The sequence below is a fragment of the Nicotiana tabacum genome, chromosome 16 (genome assembly GCF_000715075.1).
Source record: "Nicotiana tabacum cultivar K326 chromosome 16, ASM71507v2, whole genome shotgun sequence".
Taxonomy (NCBI): domain Eukaryota; kingdom Viridiplantae; phylum Streptophyta; class Magnoliopsida; order Solanales; family Solanaceae; genus Nicotiana; species Nicotiana tabacum.
This window is the reverse complement of record NC_134095.1, coordinates 147210304-147230892: the sequence shown is the minus strand read 5'-3', so window position 1 is coordinate 147230892 and position 20589 is coordinate 147210304.

Genomic DNA, 20589 nt, shown 5'->3' with positions numbered 1-20589 from the left:
TTGCGGACTAGTCTACGGCCGGTTAGAGGTGAGTAATAGATGTAAATGTTGTTCTGAGGGTTTGAAACCCCGGACTTTCACATCGTAATGCTATATTGAGGTGTGATACGCACTCCATGGCGAGTGCGGGGTCGGATACTATTGGGGATTGTGACTTGGTCCATCCCGTGTGATGTTGATACACATACTTCATTGATATTACTGGGCTTGATGCCATGTTTGGGGCCTTGTGCCGATTTGTAAAATCTTTCGAGGATTGATATTACTGCTTAGCATGATTTGGATATCATTTAATTTCAGTCCAAGGTTTTAAATGCTGTTTTGCAAACTCAGCCATAATTCTAAGTGTTGAAAATTTAAATGATATTTTTAAATGTATTCCGGGCTGGGAACTTCTGTTTTGTAAATGCCCAAGGGGCTTATTATATTATTTTCTGGACTGATTATAAAGTGACTTGAAACAGTGGTAACAATGACACTGTGTGATATACTTGAAACAGTGGTAACAATGACACTGTGTGATATACTTGAAACAGTGGTAACAATGACACTGTGTGATATACTTGAAACAGTGGTAACAATGACACTGTGTGATATACTTGAAATAGTGGTAACAATGACACTGGATGATATACTTGAACAGTGGTAACAATGGCACTGTATGATATAAATTGGTCAGGTAACAATGGCTGACCGGTCAGGTAACAATGACTGACCAAGATATTGCGCTTGGGCTGTAGGAGCCCCTCCGGAGTCTGTATACACTCCCAGTGAGCGCCGTCAACGACAAATAAATATGGATGGCTCGGGCTACACGCTGCAGTGGGTACTAAAATGTACCATCATATGCATTGCATTGCATTCATGTATTTGTATTTATACTGGTGTTTAGCTGCTCAGTTCCATATGTTGCTGTATATTCGGATTGTAGCTTACTTTGTGTATTTACTGGATGTTCTTATCTTCGGACTGTAGTTACTTTTATTACTCACTGGGTCGGAGTACTCACTTTACTCCCTGCACCTTGTGTGCAGATCCGAGGGCAGTTTCAGGCTCAGTAGATCCAGTTGATCAGCAGATCCAGCCTCTGGGAGTATCGAGGTAGCTGCACGGCATTCACAGCCATTGATCTTCTCCCTCCTATCCTATCTCTGTATTTCCGCATTATCGGACTTTGGATATACCATGTATTAGGATGATATTTTGTATTCTAGAGGCTCAGATTCGTGACACCGGGTCCTAATGAGATTATATTGTGTATTTTGTTAAAATATTCAGTACTTTAATCTTGCTTAATTAATATTTCTTTCCGCTATTTTTGATAAATTAGGTTAAGTGTTGAATAATGGTCGGGCTTGCCTAGTAGTATGCTGGGCGCCATCACGACCGGGATTTGGGTCGTGACAAGTTGGTATGAGAGCCTAGGTTACTTGGTCTCGCGAGTCATGAGCCAGTTTAGTAGAGTCTCGCGGATCGGTACGGAGACGTCTGTACTTATCCTCGAGAGGCTGCCGAACCTTTAGGAAAACTTCACATTCTTGAATTCTTATCGTGCGTCCTTGATTCAGCTTGAAAAGAAAATTTTGAAATTTCTTCCGTGTGATCATATGCACCAACGGGCGCTCAGTATCAGATGTGTCTCAATGGCTTTTGATTCCCCGATCGAGGGGCGAGGTGTAATCTCTGCGAGTTTGAAGTTAGACCAGTCTGGAGGACTTGAGGCCAAATCTTTGCCAATGGCTTGAGCACCGAGGTGCTAATTTTGTGAGCAAGTGTTTTGAACTCATATGTTCATTATTGTCCTTGTTAGCCGGAATGGCGGTTGTATATCCACGTGATGAGTATATTAGTGTTGCGAGGTGTATTTGTACGACTTGGTAGTGGCGAAGAAGCCTACTGGATAGTAGATGAACTGTTAAGTTATTCGTTTCTTATTGTGATTTGTTGAGTAGCCCAAGTTATGGGCGCGTGAAGAATATTTTTCGTGTCTCCTAGTTAGATAAGTCTAGGAGCTGAGATCGCTTCCGTAAATGTATTATGATGAAATCGTTGAGTCAAGGAGACCACCTTGAAGGTCGAAAATATTAAAGGAAGAATATGTTCCTACTTGGTTGAATAGCCCAATAATGGAGGGTTGAAGGGTATTTTCTATGTGTTATGATTCAAATAGGTGCAACGCATGTCCATGTATCAATTTAGATTTATGTAATTGATATGCATTGTGATGCTTTGTCAAGTTGTGGATGTGTTGTTAGGATGGTTTTGGTGATTCTCTGGCAGGTGGATAGGACCAATTACAAAGGAGTCTCTGCCAAAATATTTGAAAAATTTAGGACTTAAAAGAAAAAAAAATTGGTCGCCTAGAGAGTGGGCTTAACTGTTGTGTGAGTAAATGCAAGAATTGTAGAAGAGTTAAAATTCCAGATGATTCGTGTTTCCACGAGCTTATGATGGAGTGAGTTTAATCTCTCCATGATATTACGACAGTAATAGAGTATATGTGTTGTGATCTATGGCTTCGAGCCAAGTTGGGGAGCTTGCTGTTGATTAGCTAATTGCACGGTTTATTACCTGCGTGAATTCTGGTTATTGGCGTATTGATGGGTTATTGCAGCTACGGAAAAGGACCATGAGCGGTAATTTGAGTAAATGAATTGTTGGATGCATGCTATGGTTAACCTTATTGGCTCATGTTCAGACTTGAGGGAAGATTCATGATTTATGCCTCGTATAGGTGCAGGCTTCGAGGGAAGTGATCCCTCTAGGTGCTTTATCGAGAGGGTATTCATATGTTATAAAATTCAGTAGAGTTGGTTGCATTCAGGGCCAAGTTAGAGCTGGGTGGCTCTCAATAGCGGTCCTAGTTAATTCAAGAGGTAAAGTGTGGTGCCTAATGATTTTGAGTCTATAAGTACGGTTAAGAGTCAAGCTTTTTGAAGCAGCTTATGAAGAAAGGCACAGAATGTTCTATGATGTTTTGACTTGCGGTGTAGCATTTGAGAGACATGAAATGGTCATGGTATTTGAGACAGCATGGTCTCATGATTTAAGGTCACTCGGGGTGAGTTTGGTTGAAATAAGTTAGGTGTTAAAGGGAGATATTATTATTTCTAAGGCAATCAAGGATAAATTGGAAGGAAGTAGATTGATTAGCCATAGTTGAGTTGGTATACTGGTGTCAGTGATCGGTTCGTTCAGCGTGATCGAGTTATGTAGATTGATTAGCCATAGTTGAGTTGGTATACTGGTGTCAGTGATCGGTTCGTTCAGCGTGATCGAGTTATGCATGTGAGGCTTGTCGGCCGCAGTGATTGATGTTATTTTGAAACATTCTTTTGTTAGGGCCTATTATGAGTAGGTGGATCACAGAAAGTGTTATGATTGCTTGGATAACTACTTAGAGATTGGCATATTCGACGATTATGAGGATTCACCTGTATGCTGCTATAGTTCTCCTGAAGTGAGTTAAATGGAAAGTCTTATGTGATGAAGTATTAGCCTATCGGCTGCTCCAGAGTTGTGATGGAAATCACGTCTATCGTATATTGGCACGTGAGGTGCAGTGAGTGGTATGGAATTTGAAGTAAGGACCAAGGTTGCAGTTTGGTCAATGACTGTGATGTCACGATCTCGGATGAGCAGTATATGAGTTTCAGTGTTTTGAGTAAGATGGGTATTGACGTCAGTATCACCTGAGGTCGGTGTTCTGTGAGAAAGGCTTTGCATCCTGGTTAGGGATTCTTGATCGCTTTTCAGCGTTAGTGCAGCTGGTGGTTTGGATGTGCAGACCCGTTAATTATTTCGGAAGATGGTGGGAGCTTGTCCCACAGGAATATTGTATAAGTGTGACATGTAGTCACTTGATTAATTAGAAATTTAAACCAAGTATGAGGATTTTGGTAATATCATCCATTTGAGAATTTATGCCTGGAGGGCACTCTGTTTATTGGGTTATGGACCTGTGAAAGATTATTGGCCTAGCTTGGCACGATCAGGATCGACTTGAGGTCGGTGGATAGATTTAAATGTGGCAGTGAGCCTTATGTCAGGCCAGTTGTGTTTATTTCAGCAATGCGCTCTTTATGGAAGGATAGTCGAGGTCTTATTTCGTGGTCAGTTAATTCATGTAAAGATATATTGCACCGTATGAGTTGTGAGATGGCTTGGTAAATTCCTTATGTGTTGAGGTTCTGCTCAGTGGTGATGTTATATGAGCAGGATGAGACTTAGATCATGTATCGCACCTCAGTTGTGCTTGAGTTTGTAGCCTATAGCGCTATATGTTTCCTTGGGAATGATATTATGCACCTTAGTGTGTTTATGACCGATATTCGGTATTTTGATGTGATGAGCTATTTAGCTCGACATATATCTCCTTATGTGAGTTCTATATGTGGATCGGGTGGCACACCACCATAGGTATGTTTTTTGGATCGGGTTTCACGCCGCAACAGTGTGATGTTCAGTTCAGTGCCCATATTTGCTTTTGTGTGTTCTATTTCCCTGTTTTCTGAGGAAGTCTATGTTAGTGTGCGAGTTGAGTAGTTCCTTCTAGAGTTCGCCTTCCTTTTGTATCGGGTTCGAATTGATAGCATACTGGCACATTGTGGCGTCTTGTGGGATTTTTGATTATGTCTGAGGTGACTTATTGCCTGAACAGTTCGTACTGGGTGAGACGAGGTTACTAGATTTGGGGTCAGTGCAAACTGATTATATGAAGTATATTATAGAGCAAAGATCATTCTTTGGTTTGGGACAAGGTAATGGAACTTGTCAGGAGTGTAGATCCAATGAATTGTTGATTTAGCAGTTGGTTGTGAATTTCGGCACATCTCTTCAGTCATATCGGTGTTGAAAAAAAAACTAGAGCAAGACTTGTGTAGATCATGAGATGCAATGGGAGCATCAGATTCGTGGAATTTCGACTATTATGTTTAAAGAATGTTATTGTGGTTCTATGAGTAAAGTGATGCAAAGTGTGAATTCAGCAAAGTTATGCAGTCATGTTTGGGTACAGCGTGTGGAGATTGATATGGTGGTCGTATGATGGAAACAGGCTTGGCAGGGAAATTCAGGATGTTGGAATTGGGCCTAATGGCTTATTTGCTTGAATAAATAAGTATATCTATAGAATTATCGAGCTAATGTGCTCAACGGAGTAGTGGTAGCATGGGAAGGTTGCATGATGTGTTAAACAAGTGATTTCAGACTACTTCAGTGTAGTTCTCAGCACGTTCGAGGACGAACGTATGTTTAAGTGGGGGAGATTGTAACGACCCGACCGGTCATTTTGAGCTCCGGCACGTCATTCAGCAGTTTGAGGCCATGAGCGGCTTCATCTCAGGTATATTGACTTGTGTGTATGGTCAGAATTAAAATTCAGGAAGTTTGGAGTCAAATCTAAATAGAAATTCTCATTTTGAAAGCTTAAAATTGAAGAAATGAACTAGGATTGGAATTTTGAGTAAACGACCTCGGAATTGGGATCCGAAGGTTCCAGCAGGTTCGTATGATGATTTCGGACTTGGCGTATGCCCGGATCGGGTTTTGGATAACCCGGGAGCGTTTTGGCGCCTATTGTGGAAGATAGCATTTTAGAAGAAATTGCATCAGTTTGGTTTAAAATACATTTCAGTGTTATTGATGTCCGTTTGGGATTCCGAGACTGAGAGTAGCTCCGTATGGTGATTCTGGATTTGGGAGCGCAATCGAAAGTGAATTCGGAGGTCCGTAAGTCATTTTGGAGCCGTTCGGCTAAAGATGGAAAATTGAAGGTTTTTGAGAAAATTTGGCCGGAAGTGGAAATTTTGATATCGGAGTCGGAATGCGAATCCGAAAGTTGGGGCAAGTCCGTAATGTCTAATGTGACTTGTGTGCAAAATTTTAAGTCATTCCGGAATGATTTTGGTAAGGTTTGAGACACTTAGCTCTTTTAAGGAAGCTTAAGTTGGAAAAGTCAACCGAATATTGACTTATGTGTTAGAGAGCTCAAAAGGCGAATTTTATGGTTCAGATAGCTTCGTTAGGTGATTTGGGACTAATGAGTGTGTCCGGAATATTTTTGTGATGACCGGTGTAGAATTAAGCTTGAATTGGCAAAGTTAGTATTTTGGCGAATTCCGGTTGATAGGTGAGATTTTTGATACGAGGGTCGGAATGGAATTCTGAGAGTTGCTGTAGCTTCGTTATGTCATTTTGGACTTGTATGGAAAATTTGAGGTCATTCGGACTAGTTTTGACATTTTCCGCATCGGATGTGAAAGTTAGAAGTTTCAAAGTTCATAGGCTTGAATCCGATGATGATTTGATGTTTTGATGTTATATTGGGTGTTCCGAAGGTTGGAACAAGTTTGAATGACATTGTGGGACATGTTTATATAATTGGTTAAGGTCCCGAGGGCCTCGGGTGGATTTCGTAAGGTTAACGGAATGAAATTCGGATCAAAACAAAAAAAAAAAAAAAGAAGAAGAAAAGTTGTTGCAGAAGCTGTTTCTGCACAGCAAAAATGCAATCGTGTAGCATACTTCGGAGGCCTATATCTTTTGATATATAAGGAATTTTGAGATGGTTTAAAAATGAAAGTTGTAGCCCTTCATGTCTAATTTTCAGAAAGCTAAAGAAATCGTAATTTCAACATCTGTAGAGAATGTTACAGTCGATTGAATATGCTGGTGGAGCTCGTTCTCCAGAATTTTCTGATTCCGGGGAGCCTAATTTAGAAACACATATCTCGGGATATATAAAGAGTTATATGGTGTAAAACCTATCAAATTAAAGATCCTCGAGTCTAGTATCTAAATCTTCAAATCGTTTGTCATTTGGATTTTTATACAAGACGTTATGGGTGTTTAAACAGAAGGTGTCCGACAAGGAAGTTTTTTAATAGGATGTACAACTTGTATAGCACAAGTGCAAGGTACAACTCGACGAAGCACGGACAGATTCTTTTAAACACGGATTTGGCTTATTTCTTTCATTTCTTTCATTTGGCTTGGATTATTTTGGAGAGAATTTCAAGGGGGATTTCATCAAGCATCAAAGGTGAGTTGTTTCTACTTATTTCCAAGTTAAATACATGGATTAGAGCTGAAAACTCAAGTAATTTATGGACAAAAATGGTGGTTTAAGGCTTGAAACTTAAAAGAATTAAATGGTGATTTGAGGGGTCAAATGAACTCCGATTTTTGTGAATTTGGTATGTATAGACTAGTGGTGAGATAAGGGTCGTATTGATGTAAAAATTTCTGAATTTCGTGACGTGGGCCCGGGGCTCGAGTTTTGCTAATTTCGTGATTTTCGACATTTTTTGAGTTTTTTCGATTGGGTTATATTCCCTTAGCCTATTGTAACGTATTCGTTGTGGTTTTGACTAGATTCGACGCGCGAAGAGGTCAATTCATGAGGAAAGGGCATTGCGGACTAGTCTACAGCCGGTTAGAGGTGAGTAATAGATGTAAATGTTGTTCTGAGGGTTTGAAACCCCGGACTTTCACATCGTAATGCTATATTGAGGCGTGACACGCACTCCATGGCGAGTGCGGGGTCGGATACTATTGGGGATTGTGACTTGGTCCATCCCGTGTGATGTTTATACTATACTGGTGATTGATACACATACTTCATTGATATTACTGGGCTTGATGCCATGTTTGGGGCCTTGTGCCGATTTGTAAAATCCTTCGAGGATTGATATTACTGCTTAGCATGATTTGCATATCATTTAATTTCAGTCCAAGGTTTTAAATGTTGTTTTGCAAACTCAGCCATAATTCTAAGTGTTGAAAACTTAAATGATATTTTTAAATGTATTCCGGGCTGGGAACTTCTGTTTTGTAAATGCCCAAGGGGCTTATTATATTATTTTCTGGACTGATTATAAAGTGACTTGAAACAGTGGTAACAATGACACTGTGTGATATACTTGAAACAGTGGTAACAATGACACTGTGTGATATACTTGAAACAGTGGTAACAATGACACTGTGTGATATACTTGAAATAGTGGTAACAATGACACTGGATGATATACTTGAACAGTGGTAACAATGGCACTGTTTGATATAAATTGGTCAGGTAACAATTGTCACACCTCCTTTTTCCGTCCCCGCGAGGGTACAAGGAGTTTTTTCCAATTAAAGGACAATCGAAATAGGATTTATTTATTTATTCAGAGTCACCACTTGGGAGATTTAGGGTGTCCCAAGTCACCAATTTAATCCCGTATCGAGGAAAAGAATGACTCTGTATTACAGTTTGCGAACCAGAAATCCGGATAAGGAATTTTGTTAACCCGGGAGAAGGTGTTAGGCATTCCCTAGTTCCGTGGTTCTAGCACGGCCGCTCAACTGTCATATTCGGTTTGTTTATATGATTTTATACAATTATGAGCTCATGTGCAAATTTTTAACTCTTTACTGCTTTTATTATTATATTTTTAAAAGAATGTGAACATCGTTTAAAAACATGTCTTTGGATTGCGTCACATGAAATGAACCCGCGATCCGGAACGCATTTTTATTCAATGTCTTGGGATTTGGATTTGGGTCGCATAAATGTGCACCCGAGTTTAGGGATTTATTATTATTAAAATCGTGCCTAAAGCGATTAGCGTATTATTATTTCTGGGTAAGACTGTGGAATTTGCCAAACGGTCCATCCCGAAGTCTAAGCAATTTTAAAACAAATATTTACCGAGGGCCCCGCAATTTTGTATTTTTATTCGGCGAGGCTCATCTCAGTCTTATTTTTTTAAGGAATTTGCAACGTCATGGACATGCATCTCGGACCACATCAAAATCAATGTACCCATGATTGGAGACACATTTCGACTCCGTTGAGATTTGGATTTGGGTCGCATAAATGTGCACCCGAGTTTTAAGAAGGTAAGATTAATTAAATCGCGCCTAAAGAGTCTAACGCGTTATTATCTTTGGGGAAGGCAGTGAAATTCACTAAACAGTCCATCCCGGATTCTAAATATTCAATTAAACATTTGTTGAGGGCCCCGCAATTGGTGCGTTTTATTGGGCGAGGCTCATCTCATTTATTTTTAAAGGACAGTCCTAAAATGCCTACATTTTTCTCTATTAAATTTGTCTCTACAAAATGAAAGAGAAAATGTCTTAATTTATTTACATGCTTGAGTTGTTATAGTTGGGTTTCGAATATGATTCATAAAATCTGAAAATGATGCAAACAGGACAGTCCGTTGCTAATGCGGGCCCAGGCCCAACGTGTATGGCATAAACTAGACCTGGGTCATCTTATTTACATGTTACTACCTAATTACATTATACTAGGCATGTTCACAGTTTGTCAAATTAAAAAAAAACTTAGCAATCTAATTTTAATTCTAAACCATTTACATGCTGAAATTAACCAATAGTATTTAACTAAACAACATTCCTACAAGTTCCAAAATGGTCTATTCGCTTGATGAACTAACGTGTTTTTTGAGACATGGTAATCATCCAACAATAACGAATTAACTAGACGAAGTTACTACACCATTTATTTATTTTTAGGCAATATATAGATAGTTCGTCCGTTAAGCTATCGTCAGATGTTTCACTATATATATATTAAACAGCTACATGATTCTGATTAGAGTAAGCTAATTAATTTATATATACAAATAAAATTAAGAATATAAATAAAATAAATTTAGAACTTCAACTCTTCATTTTCGTATTCATGCTTCATGTTTCAGTTTACAAAAATCAACATGTCAGTTGTGTACCTGATATTGGAAGCAAAAGAAAAGTGGGATCAGCAGAAATTCAGTAGCATACAACAACAGCAACACCCAGCAACGAGAAACCAGTGACAGATTTTAAAATCAAGATAAAAATCCAGAAACACTGACAACAATCAACGGACAGAAGCCAAGGGAATCTTTTCAGATTTGAAAGACTAATTAATGTTCAACCCTTAATTTCCGAATCCGTATATTAGAATATTTAAATTGTATATCAGGTGTATACTACTCACTCTTTTAATTTCCAGAATATTTTTATTGGTATTTTTGAAAGTCTTAATATTTTCGGAATTTTTCTCTCTCTTAAAATTCAGCTCCCTTTTTTTCTATCTCTATTCTTTTTTCTGTCCCCCTAAAATCTGATCAAGTCCCCTATTTATTACCATCTTTTAGCATTTTTTAAAAATTAAAACCCACTATCTTCCACTCATCCCCTTTTTAATCCCACTACCTAATGTTTTGTCCCTCATTATATTAAACAAATACATTATCCTCCCCCCATTATATCTTGTTCCCCATGCTTATATTAAACAATTGCATTATTCCCTACCATTATATCTTGTTCTCCAAGCTTATATTAAACAAATGCATTATTCCCCACCATTATGTCTTGTCCCCCACCATGTACGATTTTAATATTATTAAAAAAAATTATTTAATCTTAATGGACAAAACACTCAAAATAAATAATTGTTCAGATTTTTAATTCCAAAAATACCCCTCTGACATTACTGAAATTACCATTTTGACCCTGAAAACACTGTAATTTACCAATCTACCCCGTCAGCTATAACAAGTTCAACTAATCAATTCTAACCAAAATATATCAGCTATAACCAATTCCTAATCAGATTTTATGAACAAACTCAAAATATATGATGAACAACAAAGAAACAACTGGAATTATTTTGATTGAACAATCTTTAAACAACAAATCTACTTTCAGATTCAACAACAATAACAAACAAGTATATTCAAATTATGAGCTCAAATTCAAATTAAACTTAAACAAAATAAATAAATAGATTCAAATCACTAAACTCAAATAATCAATTGATCTTCAAAATTAAATCCAACAAAATTACAACAAAGATACATGATTCAACTAAATCAAAAAATTAAAAACCAAAACATAAACTCACATTAAATTACGGGATTAAAACGAACTTCATAAAAAAATGAACACGAATTAAATCTAAATTAAACAACAAAGAACGGATTCAAGCGATTTAAACTAACACTCTTCTATATTAAAATTAAATCCTTTTAAATTAATACAACAAACTGAAAAATAATTAATTGAATCTTCAACTTAAATCTAACAACATTATAATTAAACTAATCAATTTCTACCTAAAAATAAAAAAGAAAAATGAATGAAAAAAACTGAAGAAAGATAAAAAAAACGATGAACATGAAATCAATATCAAACATATTTGATTTCAAATCTGAAAAATATCAAACAAATTACGGACAAAAACGAAACTTAAACCAACTAACCGGATCGGAATGACGATGAACTCGAACGAAAACAAATCTGCCCGGAAACAATTATCGCACCAAAATAACTCGACGCCGAAGACGATCACGAACGGACCATCGAAGAAGATGGTCGTTTGGTGTCATTTGAAAAACGAAGCAGAAGGCAGCAACGAGACAATGAAGCAGCAGCGCAGCAGTGCGACGAGGATCTCGTGGTTGTTTGGACGAGCTCGAAGACGCAGCCATGGCAGCGAGGAGCGACGAAGCTCTCTTCCATGGCTGGACGTAGCAGGAACAACAGTGGCGCGGGACAGAAAGAACAGGAAAGGCGACGATACAAGGGTCTTTGAGAGGGTGAAGCCATGGCTGCTTGAGCTCAAGCTTGACGCAGCTGAAACGAGGAGGAAGACGGAGCTGAAACGATGAAGAAGACGCAGCAACGAGAGGGTAAGCCATGGCTGCTTGAGCTCAAGCTTGACGCAGCTGAAACGAGGAAGAAGACGCAGCAGTCAAGGTCGTTTGGGACGAAGGCAAAGAAGAAGAAGCAACCATGAACGGCTGCTGCGTGCACAGTGTGTGTGAGTGTTTTGTTGTGTGTGTGTGAGTGTTTGTTGTGTGTGTGTGCTTGTTATGTGCTCGGTGCGACGAGGAAGATGAACTCGAGGGGGTGGGTTTGGGTGAAGAAAAGAAAGAGAGGGGGCGGGTTTTCAACAGTAAATTTTTTTTAGGGTTTTGTTTTTTGAAAGATAGGGAAATAGGGGTGTTGGGTTATGGACTGGGTTGACCCGGTTTGAAATGGACCGGGTCGTAGGGAAAGGTTGGCTATATTTGGGCCTGTGGTTCAAAATTGAAGAAAAGGCCCAATTCCGATTTTTTTTTTATATTCTTGCTCTCTTTTCTTTTACTTCCTAATTAATAAAACTAAAATTCTAAATTAACTTATAAACTAAATTAACTTATCAAAAATACTAATTAATTCCAAATAACTAATATCGCACATTTAAATAGCAATTAACGATAAAATCTCACAATTTAGACGTTAAATGCTAAAAATGCAATATACATTATTATTATTATTATTATTATTATTATTTCTGATTTTCTCATTTTGTAAAACAAACTCAAATAAATACTAAATGAAAATGCGACATATTTTATATTTTTATTAATTTAAACAAATAAATATGCACAGAGAAAAATACAAATAAATATATAAAATACCACAAAAATACAAAAATTGCACACAAAGGAAAATTATTTTATTTTGAATTTTTGGGAGTAATTCTCATATAAGGCAAAAATCACATGCTCACAACTGCCCCTCTTTGCCCGAAGACACGAAAGGTTTTCGTGCAAAGATAAAGTGAGCGATTTTTGCCCATCCGAGTACTCCGTGTGAAGCATTTTTTGAAGGATTTGACCGAAACTTTGCTTCAGAGGTTTCCTACATATCCTGGGCTAAACAGGAATCAGGTCAGTGTAATTCGGGAAGTTTTGGTAGCTGGGACTACCATGGGACTGCAATGTTACTGCTGTTGCATACTACTTTTACTGTTTGCTGACCTCCTTATTACACCATGCTTAAAAGAAAAATCAAGAAGTTATGCTAGACTACGGATTACAAGATCACATCTATCTTTCATTTGTTCCTGATGCCTTGCTTTCTTGTCGGCTTGTGTTTCTTCCGGTGCTTTTCTTCCGAGAACTTGGGGATGACACTGGCCTTTTACTTTTCTGAATACCAGTTTTCATCATTTTGCTCGGTCTACTGGGGATATGGCTTCCTTCATTAAGCTTTGTTATGTCGGGGATTTTTGTTGTAACCTTCTGCCTTCCGGTGGGTTACTGATTTCCAGACCTGAAGTATAACACTGAAAAGTATTCCTCTCGTTATACAGGTGGGCGCCTGAATGCAAAAATATGGAATGTATTCCCTCGTTATACCGGTGGGCGCCTAGGACATGAAATGAAAACAGAAATGTATTCCCGCATTATACTGGTGGGCGCCTAGGACATGAAATGAAAACAGAAATGTATACCCGCATTATACTGGTGGGCGACCTAGGACATGAAATGAAAAACAGAAATGTATTCCCGCATTATACTGGTGGGCGCCTAGGACATGAAATGAAAAACAGAAATGTATTCCCGCATTATACTGGTGGGCGCCTAGGACATGAAATGAAAACAGAAATGTATACCCGCATTATACTGGTGGGCGACCTAGGACATGAAATGAAAAACAGAAATGTATACCCGCATTATACTGGTGGGCGACCTAGGACATGAAATGAAAACAGAAATGTATACCCGCATTATACTGGTGGGCGACCTAGCACATGAAATGAAAAATAGAAATGTATACCCGCATTATACTGGTGGGCGACCTAGGACATGAAATGAAAAACAGAAATGTATTCCCGTATTATACTGGTGGGTGCCTAGGACATGAAATAAAAGTAGAAATGTATACCCGCATTATATTAGTGGGCGACCTAGGACATGAAATGAAAAACAGAAATGTATACCCGCATTATACTGGTGGGCGACCTAGGACATGAAATGAAAAACAGAAATGTATTCCCGCATTATACTGGTGGGCGCCTAGGACATGAAATGAAAAACAGAAATGTATTCCCGCATTATACTGGTGGGCGCCTAGGACATGAAATGAAAACAGAAATGTATACCCGCATTATACTGGTGGGCGACCTAGGACATGAAATGAAAAACAGAAATGTATACCCGCATTATACTGGTGGGCGACCTAGGACATGAAATGAAAACAGAAATGTATACCCGCATTATACTGGTGGGCGCCTAGGACATGAAATGAAAAACAGAAATGTATACCCGCATTATATTGGTGGGCGACCTAGGACATGAAATGAAAGACATGAAATGTATTCCCTTGTTATACAGGTGGGCGCCTAATTTGTAATGATTTATGAAAATATATATTTTGGCAATGTTTATACAAGCAGGACCACTTGGGTCGAAATAAATTAAATGTCCTTTGGAGGAAGGATTAAATTCAATATCCTATTCGAGGGCGGATGAACCCAAAATATCCTATTCGAGGGCGGATGAACCCAACATATCCTATTCGAGGGCGGATGAACCCAAAATATCCTATTCGAGGGCGGATGAACCCAAAATATCCTATTCGAGGGCGGATGAACCCAAAATATCCTATTCGAGGGCGGATGAACCCAAAATATCCTATTCGAGGGCGGATGAACCCAAAATATCCTATTCGAGGGCGGATAAACCCAAAATATCCTATTCGAGGGCGGATGAACCCGAAATATCCTATTCGAGGGCGGATGAACCAAAAATATCCTATTCGAGGGCGGATGAACCCAAAATATCCTATTCGAGGGCGGATGAACCCAAAATATCCTATTCGAGGGCGGATGAACCCAAAATATCCTATTCGAGGGCGGATGAACCCAAAATATCCTATTCGAGGGCGGATGAACCCAACATATCCTATTCGAGGGCGGATGAACCCAAAATATCCTATTCGAGGGTGGATGAACCCAAAATATCCTATTCGAGGGCGGATGAACCCAAAATATCCTATTCGAGGGCGGATGAACCCAAAATATCCTATTCGAGGGCGGATGAACCCAAAATATCCCCTATTCGAGGGCGGATGAACCCAAAATATCCTATTCGAGGGCGGATGAACCCAAAATATCCTATTCGAGGGCGGATGAACCCAAAATATCCTCAAAACTTGAAAATGTCTTACCTCAAAACTTGCTGGGGATTATTTTGCTGGGGATGAATTTTTCTTTTCTTCCTTCCCCACTCTGGGTTGTCCGACCTTCTTGAAAGTTGGTCGAAACTCTGTCGAGGATGCTTCTACATCTCGATGATCTACTAGGGATGACACTGCGAGCTCTGAGTAACACTGCTGGGGATAACGCTGCTGAGGATAACTCTGCTGAGTAAAATATGTTATCTTACTCCTTCCAAAATTACTTCCTTTCAAGTAGGATGTTTCATTCCTCTGCAAACTGTTTTTTTTTTTGCTAGCTTCTTCCTTCGAAGACTACCTCCTTTAAGACTCGTTTTGCCTTTCCCCGAAAGGAACCGCTGAGGATACCAATTTTCACCAAACTTGTGTTGGACTCCTCGAAAATTTTCGAAATGAACGAAAATTTTCTGCCCCAGTTTGACAATCTTTCTTGCGACGCCTCTTTCCATCATCGGTAGCCTTCCCTGTCCTTGCTTTAAATCAAAGAAAATTTGGTCAGTTTAAAACGTGGTGGTTGGTTGCAATACTCCTGCTGGGGATGCCATCAACCATTCTCCCTCTATGCGTTGTCTGTCCATCTTGAAGCTTAGGCTGATACCTTCCGCCCTTCTTGATGATTCATTATTCCCAAACCTCTTACCCATTTTTCGGGTCTCCTTATTTGATCTCACGCATTTTCATGACAGCTGATGTAACTTGAAGATCGTGCATGTTTATTGAGATGATCTGCTGGGGATAACACTCCAAATCTCTATTTATTCATGTCACTGAAAGCAACCTTTTATGTTGGGGATATCCCTCTTCTTTTGCGGCATAGCAAGTGGAACTGGCATTTCCCCTGACCTTTTAGTCTCATATAAATTTCCCAAATCATGCCCATTGCTCTACGTGTTGTTCCTTCTTGATTTAGACCATTTGGATGTTCTAATCGGATCTGGTCTTGCATAATTGGAAAGCTGATGGCAGATTTTGAAGTCAGTTCTCACTTGTTCTGACCAAACAGACTCTACTGGGGAATTTTTCTACGAAAGGAGAAAGATAAACAAAAAAGGAACCGAATAAAAGACAAATGAAAAAGATGACTCTTTAACAATAGAAACTATAAATAAAAGCCTATCAAACGCAGATACCGACTCTAATAATCATGACATGCACATGTGGCCTATCCTCTGCCGTCAATCGTCTTTCAAGATCTTCCCTTGGCGATTCCCCATCTGATTCTTAATCTTATTCGACTTGTAGTGCCCGAAGGGTTTTCACTATCAAGCCTCTCTCATTTTGGTTTTCTCTCAGCTTTCATCGCCTTATGGTGTCCGTAAAGATTTTCACCGATAAGACACTCTCATTTGTATCACTTTCCAGATGGGGATTTGGAGTGTTGCCGATATGACTCTTTCTGCTGGGGATTCTTTTCGGCTATCAATTCATGTCCAATCCATGATCCTTTCTCTGTTGGGGATCGGGGTGTTATCCCCGACTTCCGTTTGTATGACTTGGCATCTTTCGGAGATTGGTCAAAAGGTCTTTCTTTGGACTGTAATGTGGGGTTTTGGATAGGGCTAGAAAGAAAAGGTATTAAAGGCTCAAAAACAAAATAAATTTGGGGTTCAAAATTACAACCTTCGGAGCCATATTTGCTTACAACAAGCGCAACTCTTGCCCCAGTTTCTAGCTTGGGGATTTTTATTTTTGTTATACTATGTTACACTATGCACACTATGACCATTATGGCCATTATGCATCCTATGACCGAGCCGTGAAGCGCCTACGTATCCTCTTTGAGGAATCAGGTCAAACCTAGTTCCCAATTCCTCTTCTTTTTTGTTCATTTACTTATTATTTTCTTTCTTTCTCTTTCTTTTTCTCATTTCTCCTTTCTCTTTTGTTGTTTTGTTGTTTCTTTTCTTTCTTTTTTTTACCTGCCGTGCTTGTGTTTTCTAGTCGTTGCTACTGATTCCGAACGAGGGGTACGAAAGAAAAATAAATAAGGCTCAAAAAGGGGTAACGAAGGATAAAGTGTTTAGGTAGCAGAACAAAATGCCTTTGTCATTCCGGTCTTCAAATACATGCCAAGTGCAAACAACACAATTAAACAAAGATTTAGCCTCTTCTGATGGTGCTGGACTTGACAATTATATTCACACATTTGCTTTTTCATTTGTCATTTCTAAAGCACCGTTGGGCGACACTCTCACTCTCATTATCATGAACGACCCTCATGCTAATTTGGCGAATCTCACTTTTAACGGTTTTCTTTATGTTTTACTTGCCCCAGTTCCGCATGACTCGCGCTCCGAATAATCTCAAACCATCCTTATTTTCTTTAAATGTTCTGATCACCTTTCCGGGGTTTTATGATTAACTTTTAAGATTAGGCCCAAACTGTGTGCGCATGTCATGTCACTGGAATCAGTGCTGAACCAAAATGATAAAAGGATTAAACAAAAAGATGACTGGAAATAATAAAAGACCGGATTTTGCATTAGACTAATAGTGAAATGGTTTCAAAACAAACCAAACAACTGGGGTACAACTTTGGACCAAACCTAAAACAAATCCTAGACAACACTAAACAAACCACTATGATGAAAATGGAAGGATAAGAGGGTTTGACACAAGACAATGTCCGGATTACAACCCTGCAAATAACCCAGACAGCAGAAATGACAACAAAATGAACCACCAAAACTCTACTCCAGCAGACCAAGGAATGGAGCGCCTTTCCAATTGCCAAGCTTGGCATCTTAGCCCCTGAATTCGGCATCAACCTTTGGGTTCCCTTTGCGGGCTCGTTCTTAAGAGCAACCCCCTGATAGCAGTGAAAACTTTGCCGTGCGCGGACCTCCAAGGATCTCAAAAGAATTCTCATCCTCCTCTTCAAAACAAATCATATTAGACCTATGCATCTCACTTTGAATAGGCGATGGACTTTGGCTGGTGTCTGCTGCGTCCGGATTTTGCACGACAATGTCACCTGCATCAATAAGCTTCTGAATTGCTTCCTTCATCCTCCAACACTTCTCTGTGTCATGCCCCGGTGCATCTGAGCAATATGCGCACCTTCTAGAAAAATCAAGCTTCTTTGACAGAGGGTTTGACATGTTTATATGAATCGGCTTCAACATGTCCAGTTGCTTCAACTTTTGGAACAAATCGGCATATGATCCTCCAATAGGGGTGAAAGCCTTTTTTTTTTCCAGCAACCTCTCATTCTTGCATGCTTGACTGGGTCGGAAACCTGATCCAAATGGCTTTCGGTAGGCTTGTGAGGGTGGACAGGCACTTTGTGGAGCCGGATACCTGGAAAGTGAAGTATGGTTTTTAGGATCACGGGGAGAGTAGTGGTGTTGGGGAGGGGAGAAGCATTGAGAAAACATAGCCGGAGGGCGAGTGATGGAGCTATACGGGTGGCTGGGAAAGCTGTGATAGGCGGTTATATATGGAGAGTGTGGGGGAGCGTCTGGCCTTGTGCTCGGTGTTTGGGTAAGGACAAATTCTAGGAAGCTAGGTGGTGGAGGGGGTGGTGCTATCTGAGCCATCCACGCTCGATACATGTCTGCCACATGCTGTCTCAGCATTTTCACTTCTTCTACCAACCCGTTGTTCCGTTCGACCAGTTGTCGGTCATCGGTACTGACCCACTCGGTTCTGAGGTTCTGTGTCACATTCCCTTTTTACTTTGCAGGGAGGAGTTACCACAACCAACCACTTTTCTATATATGAACATAGCAAATGGAAGCCATCACGTTAGTGTTAGGGCATTTGACAGATAATCATATATCAGAGATGCAATGCACCTAAGCAGTTAAACCGTTCTATCAGAGATGCGATGCACCCGCTCTTTCCTTTATTTTTCTTTCTCTTTTTTTTTATTATCATTCCTTTTTAGTGGTGGTCGAATCTTATGGAGATTGCCTACGTATCATGACCCCGCATGAATCAGATCTTGCGTAGTTCGGCACAATAAAAGATAAACAATAATAAATATTTTTTTTCACAATTTTCATATTAAAACAAACAGGGTTTCAAAGGTTCGAAGATGACCTACAAACTCGAAAATCAAACAACCCACATATTCTAATCAAAAGATTTACAAACTCAAAAACAAAAGGTCAGCTCCCTTTCCCCGTTTGACAAATGCAACCAGACGGTTATTTTTGCAAATGTGGCCCCTTCCAAATTTCACATGAATTTTGAGGTCGGGGAGGATTATTTTATGACACTTTACAAACTTGTCCTTTCTTTTACGAAAATAGCCTTTCGACAACTGAAAAATACTCTAAGGCTATTTCGGCAAGAACAGTTTACGACGCGGCCGAAGTTGGCTCGGTTTATTTTGACTAAAAATCCAAACGGTTTTCACCTGACCGTCGACTCTTTGTTTTTTTTTTTTTCAAATTACAATAAAAGCCTGGTATTGCAAACACGACCCTTCAGCGCCTCGGGGACGAAGATTTTTAAGGTTGTGTGGGTCAACTGGGCCAAAATCCTAAAACAAATGACCCAAGGTGGCTGTTTATACAAAGTAAGCCCTCCGACGTCCCTTTTGGGAACATTCGGCTATTTTTTGACAAAAACAGCATCACCCGACTTATTTATGACTCTTTTTATCGTTTTTCAAAATAGAAAACTCAATATTGCAAACACGGCCTTTTAACGCCTCGGGGACGAAGATTTTTAAGGCTGTGTGGGTCAACTGGACCAAATCTTACACATGACCCAAAAAGTGGCTGTTTATGCAAAGTCAGCCTTCCGGCGTCCCTTTCGGGAACATTCGGCTATGTCTTGACAAAACAGCGTCACCTGACTTCTTTATTTTGACATATATATACTTTTTATTTTTAATTTTTTATTTTTTGCAAAAGGGGAGGTTGGACATCACCCGACTTATTTAAAATTTGACATGTTTTTTGTTTATTTATTTGTTTTTTGGTTATTTTAGCAAAGAGGGGAGGTTGGACCCGATGAGGGTTGCCTACGTATCTCACATCCGGTGAGAATCAAACCCGCGTAGTTCGGGATCATGAATAAAGTAAATAAACTAACCTTTTTTTTATTTTATTTTTTTGAAGGAAAGACTTATAAAGAAGAAAGGGGCATTTTGCAAAGAAAGATTTCTAAAGAATTTTTTTTTTTGAATTTCGAAAGAAAAACTTTAGAAGAAGAAAGAAAATATTTTTGGAATTTTACTTACAAATTTTTTTGAATTTTGAATTTTCTTTTCAATTTTAAAGACGAATGAAAATATTTTCGGATTTTTTGGAATAAATTAAAAGAAAATATTTTTTTTTATTTTTATTTTTTTTTTTGTTATTTTTTTTTTTTTAAAAAAACAATTAAAAAGACTTTCTAAGAAATCAATAATGGAAAATATTTTTGGATTTCTTTTTTTTTTTTGAAAATTGGAGGTCTAAAAAAAACTTTTCTAGACTTTTTGGCAAGACAAATACTTTTTGCAACAAATAAAGATATATATATATATATATATATATATATATATATATATATATATATATATATATATATATATATATTTTGCAACAAATAATAAAACCACGTTCAACGCACGACTCTTTTTATTTT